Genomic DNA, 10086 nt, shown 5'->3' with positions numbered 1-10086 from the left:
GGACAATGAAACAATGGGTATGCTTTGCAGATCTTGTAAAACTGACAATATGAATGACATTGGAGCATTTCTAATTGACTTAATTAAATGAAATAACTATGACCTTTCTATGATATCTTCTTCACCAAGAGAAAGCTGGAACCTCCAGTAAAGTCCAAAAAACTGAGCACCAGGGAGCTGGTGACATGGTATGATCATGTTCAATAACCCCACTTACATTAATTTCCTTGCCAGCCATGTTGGGTGAAATTTTATATATAAAATAATCATAATAATAATGTAAATGTTTACATTACACTTCTTTATTTGTCATGCGCTCTACCTACGCTGTAAATGTATTATCTCTTCGATTTACACATGGCATCTATTGCACTTCTGTCCATCCTGGGAGAGGGATCCCTCCTCTGTTGCTCTCCCGAGGTTTCTCCCATTTTTCCCTTTGAAATGTGGGTTTTTCTCTGGAAGTTTTTCCTTGTACGATGTGAGGGTCTAAGGACAGAGGGTGTCGTTTTCTCATACTGATATTCTGAACAAACTGTGCTGTTGTATTTGCTGTAAAGTGTCTTTACTGTAGGGTATTTTTATTATATGTACAGCACTTTGGCTCGACCAAAAATCGTTTAAAAATGTGCTATATAAATAAAACTTGATTTGATTTGATGCTCATACTTTTACCTTTACAATCGTTTGCTTTAATATTATTTCTAAATACAAGTTGTAAAAATACTTATATGTATTTAATACTAATAACATAATGATTAATTTTACTTTCAGATGATAATACTTTTCAGGGTTAGGGTTAGGTCCGGTCTGACAGCGCTTAGCTCTCTGCTGCAGAGAGGAAGAGAAGATCACTGCTCTAAACAAAGTCAAAAATCGTACATCCAAACGGAATAAATATAATTATTATTAATACTTTAAATCTTGTTCATTGTTTTTCACTTTTATTAAATGTTTGATATTTCCGGCACAGACCCTTTCATACCGGCAATGCGCGATAGAAACAACAGGAACTGCCGACAGCATAAATATGCGAACACAAAACCTACAGACTGCTGGAGAAGAGATATCCACAGGGGGGGGTTGGGACACACACATTCCGATGGCCAATTAGTTTTAAACAAAGAGTATACTCAACATAGGGGGGTGGGGGCTGGTGAACGGTATGGTCAATGTTTGTAAACACTGTGACATTTTGACTTTATTTGATAATTTCAGTTAAAAACTAACGTTCATATTTCTCTTTTTTAGAAGAGAAATATGAATATGTTAGTGGCTGACCCAGCCCCATGGTCTGTCACAGTAGTGCGGGAAAGAGAAGTGCACTGTTTTGCCTGGCTGGACCTGTAATTTACAGGAAAGGAGTGCGCGCTACTAAAGAGACGCGCTACCATGGAAACCAAACAATGGTGTAGCTGTATTGAAGTCCGAGTGGAAACAGTAATATTTGGAGCGTTATGTTAGAATGAAACAGCCAGGTCGTGACTCACAAAAAAAAAGTGTTACTTCACTAACTGTAAGCTTGTCACCCAGAGTAACCTACAGTTAACTTAACTGCTGGAGAAGAAAGATCAGGGGGGGGAGAGAGCTGTGGCTGATGGGCCATTAGGTGTGTAAACACACAGCTGAGAGCTGCCGTTTCATTCTGACTGTTTAAAAAACGGTAACAACGGACTATTTTTCTTAGCGGATGCATGTCAATTTAAATCAATACATACAACAATTTTTTAAATCAATAAAAACATTTTCTAAATCCATAAAAGCATTTCAATTAATATTGGGAGTCATGTCGTTACTTTGTTGAGAATGTGGCCATGTAATAAGCGGGATAACTTGCAGCGACTTGGTCATTATGGGGAAAAATCCCCCACTACGCTACGCGTCGGGATCCTGATCTGCCTGACAAAGCTCCATTAAAATATAAATATTTTTAGTGAATTACTGAGTTTAGGCACGTTAATAACGTTTTAATGAAGTTGAATACAGTATATTCATAGTTGTCAGTGATTTCATGTCAATTCGGCGAACATAAACATAAATGATCGTGGTGAAGATGATGATTAAATTAGGATTAAAAATCAAGAGCCGGCTGCATTTCCTCTCGTTCGTTTTTTTCGACTAAACAACATTATTTTGTTAAATAACAACATGGTGATGTTTTGTAAATGATTACATGTCTCTTATTTAGCACAGACTATGATCCTATCCGTGACATATGGATCTTAACAAAGATCCGCTATACAGTAGTACCAGACATACTGTACATCCAGCGTACTGTATCGAAGTTGATTTCACATGAGCTCCAGTGTGGAACCCCACTGCACCCCCTGGTGGATCAATGATCCATTGCAGCTGGCTTCACAATAATTAAATGTATTTATCACGGGGGCGGTCTCTTGATCGCGGGCAGATCACGGGCAGACCCCGTGCCGACCACGGCCCTCGCGTTTCAAACTGTCCTAAATGAGCTGCTACATCTGTATAGAGGACTTGGCTCAGCTCGACATGGATGTGGATGTTAACCCAGCTGTGTTTGAGAGTCTTCAAGAGGTTGCCCGCCAACTTGAAATCCTCTCGGAAACAGAGGAGGCGACCCTTGGGCGTCCATCTTACATGTTGCCTCCAAACGTTATTGAAGCACATCTTCGTTGGGGGCACACCGCTGAGGACATCGCGAACGGGTGTGCGAAAGATCAATTATTAAAGAAGCCATTATTAGCGAGTTGCCGTGGGTGTACACTGTACACAGAATGAACAGATGTGACTTGCCACGAATCTCTTGCTTCTGCCTGGCTCCAACAATTGGCGAATCCTGCTTCAGACTGAGGTTAGGACCGCCCACCTCATTAGCATACGGACACATAAATAAATGTATGTCGCGTAAATGTAGAAATATATAATAACGTGTGTTCTGTTTTATTTTCGACTTTTATTTATTAATCTATACATTGGTGTATTTATTTCCATATTTATTTATGCATTTATTTATTATTTTATTTATTTATTTGTGTATTTATTTCAACATTTATTTATTTCTGTATTTATTTCGTCATTTATTTATTCCTGTATTTATTTATTCCTCGATTTATTTATTTATTTACGTATTTATTTATTTATTCCTGTATTTCTTCATACATTTATTTACACATTTATTTATTTATACTTAAGTCATGTTCCGTCCTCCATAGACCGGAGGTACGTCTTCATAAGCTTCAGTTTGGAAAAGCTTCTCTCAGCAGACGCAACTGTAACAGGAAGAGTTACTGCAATGCGGAGGGCAATCCAGAGATTTGGGTACAGTTCCTGTAACTCACTTTTGTGGAGAAATGACAACATCTCCAGAGCAGTTTTTAATATAATTAATGCAAATAAACTACTTATACTAATAATAATAATAATAATAATCATAATCAATTCAATAATATAAATACTATATTATTTTATTACAATATTGTTGTAATATAGTCAAGACAAAACATGCTTATTACATGCTCAAAAACTGATATTTCTTAACCTGTTAAGCCCGAGAGACCCCGGTACCGGGGCACTGCCGCAACATCTTGCAGGAAACAGTGTCTGGCGAGGCCCCCTGCGCAATGTGAGGCCCCATGCAGCCTGCATGATCGGCCTGTAGGGAGGGACGGCCCTGAGGTAGGCTACTTAACAGTCACTGTAAAAGCATCAGAGTCCCTGCGCAGATAGGCTGAACGACAAAGCAACTCCCTAGCCCTCCTCCCTCTGCCTTTATGGCTAGACGGTTTAACCTCATTCATCTATGGGTAGATGGTTACGATCCCAGCTGGAACGAGAACATGTCAACTCGTCAGACCACTGAATCATTGAAACAGGCTGGAAATGTTAACTATGGCGAATCGCTGAAACGTGGCGTCAGAGTATCGTAAGTGTCGTTTCACAGACTGGACTTGAATGGAGTGCAGGAGAGATGGAAGGCCTTCAGTCAGATTCTCCCCTCGATGCAAAGGAACACTTAAGCTCTTTAGAGTAACCATTCAGTATCCTATACCTCATTGATGGTGGAGCAGAACAGGGATGTCCTAAGAGAAATTATATAACAAGAATAAAAGCAGCAGTGAAGTCTAGCCAATCAGGTTAGAAAAGCAGGAAATCCTGTATAAACAGGAAAAATCACATCCCTGAACATTACATTACCTTGAATGATCAAGCAGGGGGTGCTTGGGAGTGCTGCAGTGGCACAGGTCTGTAACAAAGTAAATCAAATCAAATCAAATCAAGTTTTATTTATAAAGCACATTTATAAAGCACATTTAAAAGCGATTTTTGGTCGAGCCAAAGTGCTGTACATGTAATAAAAACACATTACTACAATCACAATAAAAGACAATAAATTACAACAGATATATATAAAAAATACAAATAAAACACAAGGAAAAGTCAGGAGTCGTACTCCGCTCTAACTAGAAGGCCAGAGAGAAGAAGTGTGTTTTTAGTGTAGACTTAAAAAGTAACACACAATAGCATAGATTTAACATTATGCAAGGATGAAGATCGTTCATTCAGAGGTAAGAGGTAAATCAGAACATAATAAATGGTCTAATAATAATTACTTGCATTTAGATAGCGCTTTTCAAGACACCCAAAGCGCTTACAAATGGACGTCCACGAACCAATGTGTAGCCCCCGCCTGGGTGATGCTAAGGCAATAGCTAATCCGCGCACTACAGCTCACCACACATCAGCTTGGCCCATTTGGAGCAACTTGGGGGTTAAGTGTCTTGCTCAAGGACACTTCCGACATGCGGACAGTCAGAGCCAGGATTTGAACCACCAACCCTACGGTCGATGAACGACCAGCTCTACCAACTGAGCTTCAGTCGCCCCTAATGTAATCACTCGTTTAGCATTTTAAATATTTAAATATTTAAATAAATTAAAAAAACGTACATCAACTTCGAGCATCAGTTTCTCCGTAGGCTCCTTGAAGTACACCATAAGGAGCAGGAGGATGCAGGCATCCTTCTCCGAAGCCTCTGGATCATAGCTGGCCAGAACTTCCCTGATCTTCGGGTTGTCCAGTTTCTGGCAGAACTGCAGGATGGTCTGTCCTCTCTGACCCAGGGCCTCTTGGAGCTTTTGAAGGATGTTGACGTCCGTCAGGAGGCCAAAGTGGGAGAAAAGCCCTCTCTGAGAGAAGAGAAAAGGCAATTCCTCTTTGACCTCCAACATCGCTGGTGCAGGCATTCTGTTGAGGTACCTCCGCAGGATGACGTAGATCCTCTCCATCAGAGGTTCTGCTCTCTCTGCCCCACCCATCCCTTCCTCTGTGTACAGACATACAAATACATGTTTGAGAATACCCAAGTAACAACAATTCAATTCAATGTCCCCATCTCTGGGACATTTTGAGTGTCAAACCTTTAATTTCATGCTCTCTCATCGTTACTCATTCTGAATATTAAGGTGACCTTTTTGCTTAATGTGGGATGTTTATTAAGGTGTCAATTCACCAAAAATAAAGTAGATTGCATGCCTGAGTAGATGTTCCGCAGATCCCTTTTCAAATCCTCCAACGTTGCCTCGGTCTCCCCCTCTGGTAAGTCTGCTGGGCACCACCTCACACACCTAGGGATAGGAATCATAGGTTAACTCAATACTATTGGGGGCGGTTGTAGCTCAGAAGTTAGAGCCGGTCGTCTCATGACCAAAGGGTCGGCGGTTCGAATCCCGGTTCTGACTGTCAAAGTGTCCTTAAAGGGGCAGAGTCATGCATATGCATGTTTACTGCATTATAATCTACAATGTATGTTTCATATTTAAGAAAGAATCATAAAAAATGGATTTGTGGTTTTTTAAGTTTTATGTTTGAGAGAAGTTCCAGCATTATTTACTACATTTCCCATGTCTCCTTGCGGGAGGTTTGATTGCACTGCACCTGGTGCACCCTGGAGGAGCCCGCCAAGGTTGGAGTTTTTCACAGGCTAGAAAACAAGTCCAGATTACATCATTTGGAGTGGGAACATTTCAATTATCATGGACACGGTTACACTGACGGCGATTATACCAAAATCTACACACATAATTGAAACATTCAATCCAAATAACCTAAGTTAGTCTAGCATGGCAGTGCCCCTTTAACCCCTAATTGCTCCCAACGGGTCGTGTCAGCGCCTTGCATGGTTGCTGATCGCCATTAGTGTGTGAGTGTGAATGGAGAGGACACTGGCGCTGTATGTTCGCCGCTTCTCAGTGTGTGAAGGAGAAGACCATTGTAAAGCACTGGGTGTCCTGAAAAGAGCTATGTAAATGCAAGGAATTATTATTATTACTGTAACCTTCAAAACCTTCAACGTACAATAATTGCAATATCTATATTTTGTCCACCCCTACACCAGAGTTCCCGTTAGAATATTTTTTTGCCGGTCAACATGTCCGTTAAAGTTGAAATCTTCCGGACAAAATGAGAAAAGTGCCGGTCAAAGGTCTTCTTTGTTATTTATTGAGCTTTAAAACAAATTGATATGATTCGATATTAAACAAACTAATTATAGTAGATTAATTACATTATTCAAAAGTGTACAGTAACTTACAAAAACGCGGGAATAATAAACGGAGCGCTCTCTCCTTCTCCTGACAGCCCGTCAGTATCATGCAGCTCGCGGATCCAGTAATGAGTGACCCGACTGTAAAACTAAGCATATCTATAACTAGTTTACGTAGTTTGAGAGGTAATTAAAATAGCTACGTGTGATGTTCTAACCTGAAGTGTGTTTTGCTCTGCTCGCCGCTGCAGGGGATCATGCAGAGCTGCGTGTCGACTCGTCAGCAGCAGCCGATCTCTCTCTCCCGTCAGATTAGACTTTACTCGCGTTTATGTCCATATCGATCAGATCTAGCTAGTTCTAGCTAATGATATGACTACCTGCTTATTAAAAGACACCTAAATATATATAAGCGTCGCTATGCAACCGGGTGAGGCCACAAAGTATAGCGCAGCATTATGCATTTGTTTACATGCCCACCGGAACCCCGAGGCATTACCAACAGATCAACGCACAATCAACCCATACAGAACATCTCTTTCTCCACATTAAGCGTTAGACATTAGAATTGACTATTCTTGTCTGTCACATACTCTTTTGTCTGTCACATACTATTCTTGTCTGTCACATAAGTGGCGCAACTGATGCGGTATTGCGCTAAGGGAAAATTATTTTGACCGGAGAGATTTAGATTTGCCGGTCTTCAGCATATTTTACCGGTCATAGTCCGGTAATTACCGGCTAACGGGAACTCTGCCCTACACATACCCGTATTGGTCGACAGGACCTCTCGTCAGTATGGACTCTCCTGCCACTCCAGTGTGCCGTCGAGCCAGAGTGTTGTTCCTGGTTTTATACTCCACTCTTGTTTTAACTTGTTGGAGGGGGCATCCGTCTCCAACAACTTCACCAAGCTTTTTGGATGGCTCCTGACAATTGTTCGGACGATGCTGTGGCACATGGCTCTGGTTGGGTTGCGCTCGGGCTTCATCATCTGATCCACCAACGCGTTCACAAAGGCCCTTCTCTCATCTGGCATTGGTCTTTCTTCTTTTTCCACTGCACGTTGAATGGCTGTTGGCATCTGGTTCCAGTTGACACGAAAGTCTACATGCCATGGCATGCCAGGCTGTGAAGACTATGAGGAGCTTGAAGTGCTTGGGGGGCTGGACAACAGGTGATGTGGAGGCCGGAATGCTTGCGGAGAGGCCAGAGTGTTCGCGGAGCTTGATGTTGGGGAACTTGAAGCAATTGGATGGGGAGGGAGCACCTCCATATTAATCGTTACAAATCCTAGAAGGGACAAAAACAATTAATAAATGAAGGCAGGGCAAGATGTAGGGCTAGGGGCCCAATTGTCTACCAGTTGTGCCAATGTTCCAAGGACCTAGTTCTAAGTGTCATGTGAGTCAAAATATGAATTTACCTTCCTTAATACCATTCATCAGCTTCCGACACTGGATTGGTTTAAGGTATCTGACCAGATCCTTCTCCTCCATTAAGGCCAGATCTTCGATACTCTCCACTCCAAGCTCATCAAGTAGGGTAGTCAGCAAGTCATCAGGGAGGCCCGGTAAATATGACCAAACTGCTTCCTTTATAGCTTCCATTACCTAGTCTCATTGGCATTAACTGCCAACAGGTGCTCGCTATACAATCAACAATAAATAATGAAAGACAAAATCAACTATCTTCAAGGTTACAACTAAAAACTGAGCTTTAGTTTGCCATGACTAAATAGCCTGCTCCATTACTTACGTCTGTCCTCACGTCTCTCATGTCCTCCCTTTCCTCCCCGTCTCTCATATCCTCTCTTTCCTCCCTGTTTAAACTGCTTCTGGAAAAGAATGGTGGAGAGCAATAAGCATCTGATCATACACGTTGTATGCTGGAAGAGGATAGTAGTCCAGTAGATCTTCGTGCTTAATGCACACATAATCCTCTTGGGCCACTCCTAAGTCACAGTGCACACCTATGTCACTTAACTTCACAGAAGTGTGTTTCTCTGAGACAAAGTGGACAGAGTTATGGGCAACAATGACCAGCATAATCTTCCCCATGTGAAGTCCTTCATCACTGTTCCCAAGCAAGATGAACATCCCCTTTCTGTAGTCTGTGCCTTTGACTGTAACATTGTTACAAGCCACTGCAGACTGAGACTCAAATTGACAACTGGCTACAGATGCCCTGATCTTGTCGTTGTAATCATCCACATACAAATCAGTCCCCTTCTCTATCTGTATAAGTGGAGGGAACAAGTTTCCCGCACTCAGGTAGGCCTGGAGAAGTTGGTGTCTCTCTGATAGAGTTTTGCACAGATTTTTGAAAAAAGTATGTTTGCTTTCAAACCGCAGAGTCCACAGGCTAGTGGGCCAAAGTGGATGATTAGATCTGGATAATGGCCAAGATAGTGATGCTTTGTCCTCAGGGGGTCATTGAGGAATAGCCTTTTCCTGTTGCATATGTACTCCTCTGTGATGACTTTCAGATATGCTACCTGGCCTTCTGTAATGACTGGTGCACAGATAAGTTCAACTATCTCTCTCAGCTGCAAAATGAGCTGCCACAGCTCATTGTCACAGGGAGCTTTAATCGTGCCACCCACGAAGAGTGTTGTAGCAAACACCTTGGTGGTGGCTTAAAGCCCACCTCCGCTACGCGCCGTCCGTTAGATGAGCCTGGTTATATTTAATAAAAGAAGTAGTTCAAAACACCGGAATAAAGGTTATAACAATAATCTGATTTTACTGGTAAAAAACAAAACACTTATACAAGTTTACAGAGTACTCTGGACTTCCAGCTTCTACTGCCGTGCGATACAGGTATCGGGACCAGCCAGTCAGAAAACAGGAAGCATTTTTCATGAATAAACAACAGTATTCATATACATATTTTGGGGCGGAGATGTGTTGACTCTTCCTTCCCATTTTACTCCGAAGCGAATCAGAGAGTCCGTGGGGAGGAGCTGTGTGAGCTGCTCACTCCCCCAGGTGTTTTTACTGGTTGGATTCACTTCTGGTCGGGTCCAATACAGCGAATCAGAGTTCTGGGAAAAAAGTATGTTCTTCTGAGCAGAGCGTGAGATTCGGAAGTACACAAGGACAGAGTCAATCTTTATCTCTGCACCTGTATCCACTCCTTTACTTTCCCAAGGAATATTTCACACAAACTATTCTTTCCCAGACAACCAAACATTGTACACAGATATATTGATGCCCAGAAAGGACCTTGAAAAGAATATGTGTGTGTGCTGGTGGGAGGAGGTGTATGTGTGTGTAACAGGATCTCTGGGTCAGTGAGTTGTAAGTGAGAAGACAATATATATGGGATTACTTAAAACGGTTCAAACAATACATGTCTACTTCAATACAGTTTAGAACGATATCTGTTTACTTTAAGAGAGGGAGTAATCTAAGGAAACACCAATTACAAAAAATAATTAGACCGACTGAAGTTTTCTAAGAATCCCCCAACAGAATGGGATCCCAAGTTGTCTCCTGCAATGGCAACCAAAGAGCCCTTTATTACAGTGCCATCAGATATGACTACACCCAAGCCCGCCTTAACC

The 10086-nt window shown here is 41.8% G+C and overlaps 1 pseudogene; it reads right to left on the bottom strand.

The window, feature by feature from the left end:
* Positions 1–3787: 3787 nt before the first annotated feature.
* LOC117491107 lies at positions 3788–7641 on the bottom strand (annotated as a pseudogene).
* Positions 7642–10086: the final 2445 nt, after the last annotated feature.

The sequence above is a fragment of the Trematomus bernacchii genome, unplaced genomic scaffold (assembly GCF_902827165.1).
Source record: "Trematomus bernacchii unplaced genomic scaffold, fTreBer1.1, whole genome shotgun sequence".
Classification (NCBI taxonomy): domain Eukaryota; kingdom Metazoa; phylum Chordata; class Actinopteri; order Perciformes; family Nototheniidae; genus Trematomus; species Trematomus bernacchii.
Note: the sequence above shows the minus strand (reverse complement) of the source record. Positions and strands in the feature narration are given on the sequence as shown.